This window comes from Alexandromys fortis, unplaced genomic scaffold, assembly GCF_014885135.2.
Source record: "Alexandromys fortis isolate MF-2015 unplaced genomic scaffold, M_Fortis_MF-2015_v1.1 scaffold_91, whole genome shotgun sequence".
Lineage (NCBI taxonomy): Eukaryota > Metazoa > Chordata > Mammalia > Rodentia > Cricetidae > Alexandromys > Alexandromys fortis.
The window spans coordinates 1,391,569-1,406,568 of NW_026067968.1; positions in this window are offsets into that span (position 1 = coordinate 1,391,569).

Sequence of the window (15,000 nt, forward strand, 5' to 3'; positions counted from 1 at the left end):
TGTCTCTGTGATTTGTTGCATGTTTTGGAAGTTGTTTTACTGAACTTCCTAATTACCCAGGTAACATTATTTCCCTTCTCAGATCTTCGATGGGGTTGAAGACTATATAAATGTAGTTACTTTTCTCACAAGACTTGGCCAAGTTATTTATTATACAAGACCTAAGCTAGTTAGAATAGGATATTTGTACTTATTGTATATAATTTTGTAGTAGGTTTAGAACTCTCTTACTTAAACAAAAGGGAGAGGTGTTGCGGGAGGTCCTTCCGCCCCCTCCAACCAATAGGTGCTGAGATACCAGCCCATTGGGGCGTGGTCTCTCTCCCTTTAAAAAAGCAGCTACTTCCTCTGCTCGCTCTCTTCACTTCCTGCTCTGCTAGCGACTAGACTCCCTTCCTGGTTGCGCAGAGGGCTGTTGTCTGGGACAGTGATCTGTAAGTTTTTTCCTCTTTAAATAAATACCACCCTATTAATCATATTCCAAACTGGTGTGGCATTGTTCCTGACTTACGCCTTCAGAGTCTTAAACTCAGCAGAACCAGAACATCACAAAAGCCCCATGAAGTGAGTTCTGCCATGGTCCCCATTCCACACCCAAAGAAATTGAGTCACTGAGCAGCTGAGAAGCTTGTTGTGATGTCAGAATGAAGATTATATGTCCTGGCCAGGTGTCCAAGAGTCATGGCTGATACCTTTCTATTTCTAGTGATGCTCCACCACACACCCTGCAGCCCACACCCACGGTTTCATGAGCATTTTGTTTCATCTAGTTGCTTTGTTTTCCATGACTTCCACGGTCTCTAATCCCATCCTTGGCTCTTAAAGTATGGTCCATCAAATCACCCATCATTCATCCATCATCATCCATCCATCCATCCATCCATCCATCAATCATCCATCCATATATCCATCCATATATCCATCCATCCATCCTTCATCCATCCATATATCCATCCATCCATCCATCCATCCATCCATCCATCCATCCATGCACCTTTCCACGGCTTTTAAACTGAAGCTACATAGAATGATGTTGAAGAACTGAGCTTTCATTCTATTCTGTGCACCTCCAATAACCCTTTTCTACAATCTACTTTTCTGGTATATTCAGTTAAATAATTTATGCAAAGCATACATGAAGATTCAGTGATCTTAGTAAGTCAGAAGTGACAAACTAATAATAGTCCATGAGCCATAAACTCTACCAGAGATGTGTGTTACTGTGTCCTTATGAAATTCTTAATATGTTCAATCAGCTGCTGATAAGCACAGGTTGGGAGATTTCATAAGATAAACACATACTTTGATTTTTTTTATTGAAAATGTTGGCAGTTCTGGACCCAGGAAGCCCTGGTTCTCTGTTCATAAGAAGTCTGTGCCGGGCAGTTGTCACAGTGGTCGCCCTCCTTGGTGTTTTGCACTGTCTCTTGTTATGCTTTGTCACTAGTTAAAGATGCTGAGGTGACATCATACAAACATTATTATTGGATACTTTCCTCCTTAGTGTCAGTTTTATACCCTGAGGTAAGCTTTCACTGAAGCTGGAGCCCCCTGCTTGTTGGCAGTGAAGCTTCTGGCCTTCCTCTCAGTCCGGATGGCCACACCTTGCTTTCCAGACATGTGCTAGGATTCCAAACTCAGGTACCTATGCTCGAGCAGCCAGAGCTCTTACACTCTGAGCCCTTTTTTCTAGTCCCTGGGCACAGTCTTGCAAAGCCTGTCTCAGACGTGATCTCTTCCAGGCAGCATCTGAATATCCTGTTTGACTGGAGACCAGGGCAGGCTTTCATCAGAACCCTAGGCTTTCCTGACCCAGTCATGTTACGAATGAAATCAGTGCATTTTCTTGTCTTTATTTGCTCAGTAGGATGTACAGTCTTCAATCATAGCAACCATATTTTATTTATTTTGAAGAGTTTCCTAGATCCTACACCGGACCTAGTCAAGAAATGGTCTCTATTCTCATGCCATGCATGGATGGATGAGTGGGTGAGCAAAAGTGAGCTTGGTGGAGACTCAACTCCTCATCTCTGGACAAGAAATGGGAGCAGTTACGTTTCAAGCTGGTTTCTGCTCTAAAATTTTAATTCTCCATAGGAAAACATCAATATTTAGATGACTGTATTTTTGTTCCAAATGCCTGCAGTATTTTATGTCCCGATAATATTTACGGGTTGTCCTCAGACATAACTAATTGGATTTGCCATCCAGCTCCCAGGGAAAACGTATGGTGGATCACCCCTCATTACTCAAACTGGGCCAGAGGTGGGGGCGGGGGTGATAGTTCCCCACCCTAGCTCACATGGCCATGATTCAGGGACTGTGGAAATGGTGCGGGAAGGAATAATGTCCCTGCTGTCACCCTGGTCTTTCTCTCGCATTAACCACTTGGACAGAGTCATTTGCATGTGAATTGAACCTGCATTAAAAATTTGAGTTTATGTGCTTGCTGCTGGTGAGAAGCAGAGACTGGGGACAGTGCTTGAGCTGCAAAGGCACAGCCTGGTGGCCCCACTCAAACAAGAGGCTATACTGCCCCTGCTCAGAGCTTGCCCATCCCTGTGCTCCTGGGGCCCAGAACCCATTCCTATGGATAGTTTCTTTAAGACCAGAGCAACCAGTAAGAGCTGCATTTTGTGAGGTGAAAAGATGGGATGGAAGAGGTGACCTTTCCCTCTTCTCTCCATTCCTCACCTGCTGTGGAATATTTGTGTACACTGTGAAGAAGTATCTTTGACAAGGTGCCTTCTGATTGGTTTAATAAAGAGCTGAATGGCCAATAGCTAGGCAGTAGAGGTAGGTGGGATTTCCGGGCAGAGAGAGGCAACTGGAGATGAATCTAGGCACGAGATGTGGAACAAGCCAGTCACACAGAACGGGAGAGAGATGAAAGCAATGTGGTAGAATGCAGGTTAGTAAAAATATGGGTTAATTTAAGTTATAAGCACTGGTTAAAAGCAAGCCTCAGCTAAAGGCCAAGCTGTCATACTAGATAATAAGTCTCTGTGTCATTGTTTGTGGGCTAACGGTCCTTCCAAAAATCACTGCTGCACCCATTGTCCCGAGTGATCATCCCGATTATTCCTCATGCTCTCCATCTTTCTACATTCAGATCCCCTCCCTTTCTCTTTGAAGGAAGAAGACACCAAGACCGTTTTTTGGGGGCTGGAGAGATGGCTCAGTGGTTAAGAGCATTGCCTGCTCTTCCAAAGGTCCTGAGTTCAATTCCCGGCAACTACATGGTGGCTCACAACCATCTGGAATGAGGTCTGGTGCCCTCTTCTTGCCTGCAGACATACACACAGACAGAATATTGTATACATAATAAATAAATAATTTTTTTTTTTAAAAAAAAGACCGTTTTTTGTTCTCTTCCCTTCAGCGGACTTGTTTCTCTGAAGGTAGGAATCTTGTCCAGTGGGCTTGCATCATCCCTGTGTCTAGTAGAGCGCAACAACATGAATAACCAAAGGGAATAAAAGAGGAGAAAAATGAACGAATGCTTAAAACTTGATTTAGGACACAGGTCAAACCTCATCCAAGCCAGGCACTGTGTTTTGCTTGCTAGGTCCATTTCACTCAAACCTCCTAGTTTGATCCAGCAGGAAGTTTCTGGGCTCTTACAATCCTTGTTGCTGTCACTATTGTCAGTTAACAGACAGGAGAGGGGAGGTACCTTTACCAGGGTCAACAACTGGCAGAGTTGGTATTCAAATCAAGAGAGTCCAGCTCCATCACGGATGCAATCTAGGCTCATCACAGCAATGTTAGGGAGTAAGGGGAGCACTTCAGTGAGAGAAGGCTCGCCTGACATGTGTGAGCCCGGGGCTTGCCTGGCATGTGCATAGCCTGCCAGTGAGTGGGCCATCCCTCAGCTTCCGCAGCTTAGCCACTGCTCCAGCCTCTTTCTCGTTGTTTCTTGCCAGCAGCGCATAACTCATTTCTTCATCGGAGACAGGGTTTCTCTGTGTAGCCCTGGCATTCCTGGAACTCACTCTGTAGATCAGACTGGCTTCTAACTCAGAGATCTGCCTGTCTCTGTTTCCCGAGTGCTGAGATTAAAGCTGCCCAGCATAACCTCGAATTTTTAATGTGGATTCAATTCAGATGCAAATCACACAGACACACAGACACACCGTGGCGTGTTTCTAGTGCAATTGGTCATAACTTGAATGCTACAAAACCAAGGCGAGAACCTTTTTCTCTACCTCCCAGTCGGTAATATCACACAATCATTCCCATGTGTCCATCTTCAGTGAATACCTAACTGGGCTTAGTAATTCCACTCATGAATTGTCAGATCCCCATGAGTGGAGATGGAGAGGGAAAGAGACGAAAATAGTGGGCCACGCTGTATCCCCAGAACACTAGCAGGAACCACAGAGTCACAGTGAGTGGAGCGAGCAGAGAGTCCACCAGCTTTGGAGAATAAAACTGGGCTGGACCAAAGACTCCTGTCACCTTGATGAAGTCCCCTCCTCTGGAAGGAGACAGAGCCTGTGAATGGGATGAACCTTACTCATTGGTATGACTCATGATGACAGGGAACATTCTGGGGCATGTCTGTGACTTGGACTTGGATGTCCGGTGACTTAGATCCTCAAGGCCCTCACTTGATTGGCAACATTTTCAAAGAAGGCTTATTCTCCTAATAGCCTGGAGAAGATAACTTTTGCCATTTTCTGAGAGTCTGTGAAGGAGAGCATGTGCCAAGGACCTGAAAGGAATGTTCCAACCTCCAGGATCTACTTCTGCCAGGGAGACAGAAAAGGCTTCCAGTTACTGGTGCCCAGACTGTCGGTCCTAGGAGAGTGAGGGTCACTGACTGACTGATGGATATGTAGAGTTGTAAGCTGCTAAACTCAGTGCTGTGTGAAAAAACCATTAAAAACACAATTCAGATGCTGTGTCCGAATCCCAGTATCGCCCTCAGATTTATATTTGAAACAGAATATCCAGTGTGATTGTATTTGGAGTTGAAGCCTTTGGGAGGCATCTGACTATACACAAGGGCCTGGCCTCATGTTTGAAATCAGTGCCCTTAGATAGGAGGCCATAGAGAGTTCCCTGACCCTTTCTGCCAGAGGAGGGCATGTGGGTTGCCTTTCTCTCTTCCAGCATGGGAAGTTTCATCAAGAAAACGCCATAGACGTAGAAATCAAGCCCTTGCCAAGGCTTGATTGAGCCTACTAGGGCTTGCGCCCAGCCTCCTAGAACCACGAACAGTAATTTAGAAATTACTGGTCTTTAAATTGTCATTTGGGCCAAGTAAAGGCACTTGTTACTGAGCTTGATGACCTGAATTTGATTCCTGGGTTCTATCAATCCATATAATAGAAGGAGAGAGCAGACTCTTCAGTGTTGTGCTCTGGCCTCCACAAACATGTACCACGGCACACATGTTCCCACGTACTTTGATGTACTCTGTTTGCACGCACACACACATACACACAAATTTTTAAAATTATTGTTTAAAGTATTTTGCTATAGTGACCTGAATGAACCAAATAGAAGTGTTATGTTAGTTAGCTATTATCATAAGAACACTAAGTTCCAAGTGAGCAGTGGGTCCCATGGCTTGTGACAAGTACTTTCTGCTCTCAGCATCACTCACCTGCTGTGGCTTGTTCAGGACTGGGATCCGCTGGTGACACCTCTTCCTGCCACAGATCTGAGTTGCCTAGGACAACCCCAATCCCCTTCTCAGGCCAACTTCTTTTTGCCAGTAGCCGAAGGACCAAAGGCTCCTTTGCTTATACTGTAGCAGCCCCCGAAAGTCCAATGGCCAAGTCCAAGTCCATTCCACTCTCGAAAAGGCCATAGGAACAGTCAGGGGACAGAAATGACAGCCAGCGGAGTCATCTATCGCAGAGAAAAAGAAGCAGCAACGATGGGCCCATGGTGGTCTTTAATGTGAAGGTACACCCTGCGGTGGTCCAAGGAGACATCACAGCACATCTCTTCCAGAGCCAGGAGGGCTGTGATGCTCTCTAAGGCCTGGACACAGATAGCAAGACCCTTCAGCTCCATCTATCCCGGTGTCTTAGGCTGAGGACGGACAGATTCAGAGTGGCAGACCTAAAGAGCATAGAATTTCCCTGATGCACCCAGGCTCCACTTTCACGCATGCCTTTCTAGCACTTCAGCGAGCCCACAAAGGGACAGCAAGGACACTCTGGGTATGATGCCCATGGGGACCCCCACTCTACATCTTCCTGTGACAGCCTGGACTGAGCTGGGAACCTCTAGAGGGACCAACCTGACCTCGGTGTCCTGCCTTTCCTGACTGGCTGGTTGCCCACACCTGCTGAGAAGGAGTCTCAGAGGCTGAGGTCGGGCACACCATCATCACTCAACCAGGTGAGTTGTGGGGACCGAAGGTGGCTCTACCCTTTCATGGCACTGTGCCGTGTGCAAGGGCCCAGGAGCAGAGCAAAGTTTCTTAGATTAGGATGCTGACCTAGGCTTGTTCCACAGTCATCTTTGGCTCACATCTGCCTAATGGCCCGTGCTTGCTCACGGACATGTTTTGTTTTCCGTTGTCAATCTCAAGGAAAGGAAACACGAATGACTTCTGAGCATGACTTACAGTGAGGAAAATTCAGGCTGGAGGAGACAGGGGAAAGAAGTCCCGTTCAGGGCACATGCGTGTGACAGACCAGTGTATCCAAACGGAGGCAGACCTACATTCTCTAACCTCACAGTTCCACCATTCAGGACACACATGTGTGACAGGCCAGTGTATCCAAACGGAAGCAGACCTACATCTCCTAATCTCACAGTTCCGCCATAGCAACTGAGCTGTCTTACTCCTTCCTGTTGATTGCCTTGGTGGGTCACTGAGTCTAGGGATTGTAACCCGCCTGGCAGTTCAGTTATTCCAGGGTCACGGAGAGGCACTATCTGGAAGATATGAGCTAAGAAAGAGGAAGAAGGCTAGGCAAATTTGTCGAAGCCTCCGTTTATTAGAGACAGGTTTACAGTTTATATAGGGTAAGCAATTGGGGTCGGGCACAGGGGCCTGGACTCTTGTCGCGTGGTTCACGTTGGTCACGTGGTTCACGTTGGTCACGTGGTTCACGTTGGTCACGTAGGCCAGGTCAGTCACGAGTTGACACACCTAGTTCTCTAGATAGTTGGAGTGTGGGGCGGGTTCCGCTAACAGATAGCTCTCTATTAACAGCTAATTTGGGTGTGGGGTAGGCTCTGTCAATAGAACAGTTTCTCAATACAATTGGGGGTGTGGGGTTCTCTGCAGGCTCCCCAGGGCGATGGTTCCTGTAATAGTCCTAGGAGGAAACGGCTCCTGACACCTTCCTTTTATGGGCAGCATCTGATTAGAAGTGACCTGGCTTGGATGTATAGATCAGACCCAATTGAAATAATTCTCAGTGCTATGCCACTCAGATGTTGAAAAGATAGAAGAAACCATGGGCATAGTGGCACACTTGCCATCCTGGTGTGCAGGGGACCTAGGCAGGGGAACCAGGAGGCCAGCCTGAGGATGAAGTGGTCTTAAACAAATAACAATTGAAAGAAAGGGGAGGAGAAAGGGAAATATATTTTATTTATCCAGCTATTATTATTTATTTTTTTCTATGTATTTAAAGTGAGAAAGGTACAGCATAATGCGCTTCCTGTGTCACCATTTGCCCACTGGAGGAACTGTTGCTTGCCAGTGAAAATATAGTAGAAATAGTGACATAGTAGAAGCACTAAATAGGTGATGCCTACTTAGCCTCCCCATGTAGGTACCTGGGTATTGCCCAAGTCTTCAAACAAGAGGTATGATTTACTGATTTTTTTTAAGTTAAGAATTTGCACTAATTTTATACTAATGTATTTAGTGACACAAGTCTTCTTGGTATTTGTAAGCACATGAATATTATGCCGTATCATACTTGACTCCTCTAACGTGTCTTGCGGCTGTGGCAATGCTCTCTAACAGCGATGGTTAGGGGTGAGATGGCTACGGCTGTCTTATGTTCTCTGCACGCTGACAAGGGCACAAATGCAAATAATGCTATGCAGGTGTTTATATCATGTTCTTAACTAGAAAAAAAAACAGAAAGGAAAATAAAAAGTGAATTTTGTTTTTCTCTGGGGGGTGAAACTGCTATTAATTTTACTTTGACTTTGTATGAACAGAGTTTAAGTATTATAAATGTGTGTGTACACACATGCTCTCTCTTAGCGTAGATGACTTAGGCTCTTTGTTTAGATTTCTTTCTGGCTTTCTTAGTTGTATCCCCTAAAAAAAAAAATAATCCAAGGATGTAATGACAGATAATTAGATAAATGCCACACATTGACCCGTACTGCACTTTCAGGTCCACTGTGCCCTCAATGTGCACCTGTCCTGCTGTAGGAAGCTGGAGTCTGCGTCCGAGTTCCCATCTTACAGATGAGATAATGGAGGCCGTGGCCAGTTTAGCAAGAGGCAGAGCTGGAGACTGCTGGCTAGCCTGCATTGTCAGTTAGTTTAGGGACAACTTTCCTCAGTATATAAAGAGCAGCAAGGACTCTGAGCCCCAAGGGATGCCAGGCTGGTTTTCAGAGAATGTGCCTGGAATTGGGGCCTCTCAGGACCCTGTGCAGTTAAAGGAGGTATGGGGGAATCTACCAGGACTTTCTCACTGTGCAGTCAGGACCTCTCTCAGTTTTACTTCTCCCTCCTCCACTTCACCCTTCACCCTTGTGTGTGTGTGTGTGTGTGTGTGTGTATGTGTGTGTGTGTGCCTGTTTCTGTGTACAGGATGAGTGGGTGGGTGTATATGCACATGTGTTCACATGCATGTATAAGCCCAGAGATCATGTCAGGTGTCTTTCTGAATTACTCCCTATAACAGGGTCTCTCCTTGGCCTGGAGCTCATTCAATAGACTAGCCTGCCAGGCTAATCAGCTTGGGGTTCTGCCCATCTCAACCCCCCCCCCTTTCTCCCCCCAGCGCTGTTATTGCAAAGTGTGATACCATGCCTGACTTTTTTTTTTATTACAACACTGCTTGGCCAATGACTCAAGTGTATTTATAGCTAGCTCTTACATCTTAAATTAGCCCATTTCTATTTTATATTTTATCATGAGGTTCTGGTTTGTTACCTCTTGCTTCTTGGGCAGCTACATGGCTTCTGCTTGACTTTGACTTCTTTCCTCCTCTATCTCTGCTTGGAGTTCCCTCCTTGCTATATTCTACCCTGCCATAGTCCAAAGCAGCTTCTTTATTAACCATTGGTAATAAAACATATTCACGGTATACAGAGGGGGAATTCCACATCATCTCCCCTTTTCTGTCTAAATAAAAGGAAGATTGTAACTCTAACATAGTAAAATTACATATAACAAAACAGGTATCAAGTACAAATTACAGTTACAATATTTCTTTGTGAGTCTAAAGTTTCATATCTAATTTATCTTTTTACTTATTTATTTATTTTGAAAAATTACCGCCTCCTCCCCATTTCCCATTTCCCTCCCCCCCCCCCCAAACATCTCCCCCTCCCCCCCTCCCCCCCCCCTCCCCCCCTCCCCCCCCTCCATACCCCCTCCCTCTCGAGAATGATGAGCAGTCCAGGTTCCCTGCCCTGCAGGAAGTCCAAGGTCCTCCCACTTCTATCCAGGACCAGGAAGGTGAGCATCTAAACAGGCTAGGCTCCCACAAAGCCAGTTCATGTATTAGGATTGAAACCTAGTGCCATTGTCCTTGGCTTCTCATCAGCCCTCATTGTCCGCCACGTTCAGGGAGTCCGGTTTCATCCCATGCTTATTCAGTCCCAGTCCCACTGGCCTTGGTGAGCTCACAATAGATCAGATCCACTGTCACAGAGGGTGGGTGCACCCCTCGTGGACCTGACTTCCTTGCTCATGTTCTCCCTCCTTCTGCTCCTCATTTGGGTCTTAACAGCTTAGTCCGGTGCTCCAATTTGGGTGTCTGTCTCTATCTCCATCCATCGCCAGATGAAGGTTCTATGGTGATATGTAAGATATTCATCAGTGTGGCTATAGGATAGGGTCATTTCAGGTTCCCTCTGCTCAGTTGCCCAAGGAACTAGCTGGGGACATCTCCCTGGGCACCTGCGAGCCCCTCTAGAGTCAAGTCTCTTGCCAACCCTAAGATGGCTCCCTTAATTAGGATACATACTTCCCTGCTCCCATATTCACCCTTTTTTTTTATCCCAACCATCCTATTCCCCCAAGCTCCCCCTATCCTCCCCTTCTCACGTTTCTCACCCAATTTCCTCTTATTCCCATGCGATCTCACCCCCAAGTTCCCAGTTTTTGCCCGGCAATCTTGTCTACTTCCCATATCCACCATGCCTGACTTTTTATGTGGGTCCTAGAGCACAACTCGGGTCCTCATTCTTGCTCAGCAAGTATTTTACTCGGGGAGTCGCCTCCCCAGCTCAGCCCAGCTTCTCTGTGAAAACCAATGAATGCAGGCCAGAGAGCACTCTCTTCCTCGTTCACTACTGTATTTACCATCAGTCTTTTGCAAACTGAAACAAGAAAACCAAAACCAAAACGACAGCAGCTCTTGAGCCTCGGAAGCCTGGCTGTGATATGACTTGGACTGTTTGAGAACCTCTGCTTGTGTGTTTCCAAACCCAGCCTAAACGTACTCGAATCTGCTGGCCCAAAACTCGCCAATGACTCCCGAACATCTCTCAGAGTCAAAGCCCTTGCCGTGACCTTTGAACTCTAGCAGGACCTGCGTCCTCGGCATCTTTTGTCTCCGATCATTCTGCTTCACACAAGCTCACCCTGGTTCAGCTCCAGCATCCCTTTGCTCCCAGGCGTTCAGGTGTGCTCTGCAAGTGCAGTTTCCATCGTGGTCCCCCAGAGGCGCATGCGCGCCTTCCTTGACTTCTGAGGAAAACATTCTCTTTAAGTGCGTGCTTTCTCAGACTCCAGCTCCACAGTACCAAAGTTCCCAGGCTGGGCCTGAGCCTGGAAACCCCGCAGGGACAGGCACTCCATAGCGTGCCCTCACCGCCATGGCAGGACCGCAAAGGACAAGGCTCCATCTCGCCTTGATGCAAAACCTTTAACTGTTCCTTGCAGAGCTGAGCCTTGCAAGGGAAGCACTTAATCTTCACCAGTTAGCCTCGGTGACTTCTGATCTCTGGTCGGAAGGACCCAGGCCAGTCCAGTAGCCTGTTAGGATACACTGTCCTGTGTTATTGCAGAATTCTGTTTATTTTCTCACGAGCTAAACATTATTTGATATCACATAGTACACACAGCGCCTTGGGAGTCAGGCTGCTTTTCAAGGCTGGGGACGGGTGGGATGGAGGGGCCGCTATTATTTGTGCTGTGTTTTTTAATGCCTCTGTTTAGTCTTTCGCCTGTGTATTAGGCTGGTGCTAGGCTCGGCCTCCAGAAAACAGGACAGAAACACCTCTCTGTGCTGCGCATGCTTTGTAAGCTCCGGGGGGAATGCAGCGCTGGAGGGTTAAGGAATTGGGAATGCGCTCCCAGTTTAGGCAAGACGCTCTTCAGCTTGAGTTTGTTTGGATGAAAACAAGATGGGCCCGCATTTCTGTGTAAATCTGAAACCAGACAAGTTTCACACAGTTGCACATTTCAAAAAAAAGAAAAGAAAAAAAAACCCGTTCTGCTCCCGTTTGGTGAGTATTCTGTGTATCTGGGGTAGGAGGTTCCTTGTATTTCCCAATGACAGAAGGATTTCCCATCTCCTCGCTGAAATGCTGTGTGAGCAGTGTGTGCCCCATAGACTGGTTCTCGTGCGTGGGAGGGAGGGTCTGGGGTGCGGGAAGATGCTTCTTTCAGCTCTGGGGCATGCTGTGGAACCTGCCAGAACAATCCCGCTGCCCTTAAATACAAAATCCTCTTTCTCACCCAGAGTGCCACGTGTACCTTCATCCAGGAAAACTCAGCCTGGCCTATGAGAATATTGTGTTCTGAGATATTTCTGCAAACACACACACACACACACACACACTCGCAATCTTTAATCTTTCTCTTTCTGTCATTTTCTGTGTTAAGCGCATTCTTAAAACCTGGAGGCATGCCAATTTTTTTTTCTTCAAAAAGAAAAAAAAATCAAAAGTTTTTTTGGTAATTGAAATTCATGACAAATTACAGACAGTTTTTTTCTTCTTCCTGTCTCTCTTAGAACAACGTGTCCTCAGAAAAGAGCTTTCTCACTGAAACGGAACATTGTGGAACCTGAGGAGCGTGGCTGGGAACATGCTACCTCCCACCTCTGTGAGCCATAGCCACCCAGCCTCCCACAGGGACCAGTGTTGGGTCTCTCACTCAGCAAGACAGGTGGCCAGGAGGCTAGAGCTGAAAGTGGATGTCTTTTGTTTTCCCACCTGGGTGCGGACCAGGAGAGGGCCAGGGCAAGCTGGTGTGTGTGTGTGTGTGTGTGTGTGTGTGTGTGCGCGCAAGAGGACCCTGTTTTCAGTCCGCGTGGCTCCTCTGCTACCGTAGAACCAAGGCGAATGTCAAGGAAATGCCATCGTCCGATATGACTCACAGTGTCACAGCTGAGGAGAGGTGTTTTTTTTTTCTTTTTTAATTTTGCTCAACTATTTGGATTAGAATTGTTGCTATTATTGCATTTAATAAAAGCCTTGGATAATTGTATACCTCACAAATAGACTTTTTTTTTTTCTTTATGAGGTCACACCAAGAAGATAACTTTGACCTATTCGTCAAGACCTAGTGTTTCTTAGCTCCTGGTTAGTTCATTGCTGCATGGGCACAGTTTTCCAAGGCACCTGCAGCGTGGCTCTTTGTCTCGGGTGTTTCTGTGTGGATGTTTGCACGCATCCATGATCGCTTCCCCGCCCGGCTGACAATCACAAGCCTTCCGTTCCCTTTAAATGTGAAAGCAAATGGGAATGAATCTGCTAGGGGAAGTGTAAATACCTTTACAGTCTCCCCATCTTTTTCCTTGCTATTTCCAGTAGGGAATAACAAGACCGGCCACCATGCCGCTGGCTACACTGGGGGACTTTGGAAGGGTCAAGAGGTCTCTCCACCTTGATGCCAAACTTGAGGTTGTCCACATTCCAGCCGCAGAGAGAAAGAAATTTAAAGCAGCGTTCTAAGAGAAGCCAGAGTGGGTGTTCAAAATGTCTCATGGAAGCAAAGATTAAAGTTCTAAATAAAGATTGGGTCAGGGCCTGTCCACTGGCTTCTAAATGAATGAAATGGGTACCAGGCTTTCTGTTATTTCAAGAATGGTTTAGGGGAAAAGCTTGCAGGCAATCTATCAGGCAACACTTACTATTTTAAGGGATAGAGCCAGGCATGGGAGTGGGTTCCTATGTCCAGGCTCTTCTCTTCACTCCTAGGGTGACCCAATCAAAAGTTTGATCATTCCTCTCAGAACCCAGTTCCCAGTCCTGGAAAACACTTTTTATTTCTGAAAGCCTCACAGGGGGAGCTAGGGAGTAGCTCGCGTCTCAAAGGCCTTTCCTACAAAACGACTTTTTTCCCCCTCCTGGATTTGTACATAACTTTTGAATTGGGTCAGTGGCCTTTGCTGGAATGGGTGAATGACTGCTAAAGTCTCATTGCCGAGGATTTGGGACCGATTGGCATGCAGCCTAAAGCTAGAAGTTCAAAGTCGTTGTTGCAGTTCACTCACATTAGGCTGAGTGGAGATGGACAAACCACACGACTTTACTAGACTTACCCATTCACTGTGTCTGCTCGAGTGTGCATTTGCGTGTGAGATGTGTCCAGGATCCCTTACACTGCGAAGATACAAGATGCCAGGGAGCTGCATCCACCCCCATTATTTGTGATTGTAACATGGACGTTCCTATTCATGTAAACTTGAGGACTAATTCAATGCAGGAGAACGCGCTGGGTGTGTTGTGGTGAATTTTTTTCCGGGTCCCCAGACATATTAAAATACCTGGGGGTGGGAGGACAGGGGCAGACATAGCAACCTCATGTCTAGGAAGCCCTCCCCCGCTTGCTGATAATCCTGTTCAAAGTGCACAGGATCCTTTCATCCTCCTCCCCCCAAGTGATCGGACACTCACTTTCCACCTTTTAAAATACAATCTTTGCAGCCTAAATGATCATTTTCAACTGTGTGGTCAGAACCATCGCAAAGAGAGGAGAGAGATGAAGAAATTTTGAATTTTTAAAACATCATAGGAAGAGAAATTTTTTTACCTCCTCCCTTTTCAAAGAAAACCCAATTATTTTCCTGATTTGCCAGTGTTACACGTTGCTATGTGGGCAAACCAATAGATGCCACGCAATCCCGGTGTCTTCCATGTCTTTACACACACACACACACACACACACACACACACACACACACACACGAGGCTGGAAAAACCCGGCTTAAGGCAGGCCAGTACCAGTCTGTTCATAAAGCTTCTGTAGCGCCAGGAGATACTTTTTGGACTCGGGCAGATATGAAAAACGACCTGGGGCTTAGCCTTTGACAGAATGTGAAAACAGGTTTAATTTAAACAGATTTACCTGGTCCCGAACCCCCTTCGCCCTTCCAAACGCTGTTTATCCCCGGTCGAGTTTAAGTTTTACGGCATCAATTGGGATCGTTTATTTCCTAAACCCAATAGTGATTTCTACCCCAGAAAGCTGAGAGCTGCACCGGGGAGCACGCCGCCTCGATATCTTCATTTCCATCTGAAATCAAACATGATCGGTAACTAAGGTTTTCCGAAGCCAGCGTCTGCCCCCCACCTCCGGCCCTGAGAAGACAGTTAATCACAGCCTTGAAAGATGAAAGATTCAGGAGGCGAGCGGAACTCTCCCAGGCAAAGCTGCACCCCGGGGGGTCATGAAAGCTGGGGGAGGGACCATGATTCCTTGATGCAATAACATATTGAGACACTTTCTGCTTTTCACTCCCTCTGGAGTAAATATAGGGCATCTCACCCATGAAGGGTGATTATAGCTCCTAAGAGGAGGAAGCGACTTATTAAGGTTTTGTTCCCGGGCAAAGGGAAGATAAGAAATCAGTATTGATAGCGAGGAGCAATCCG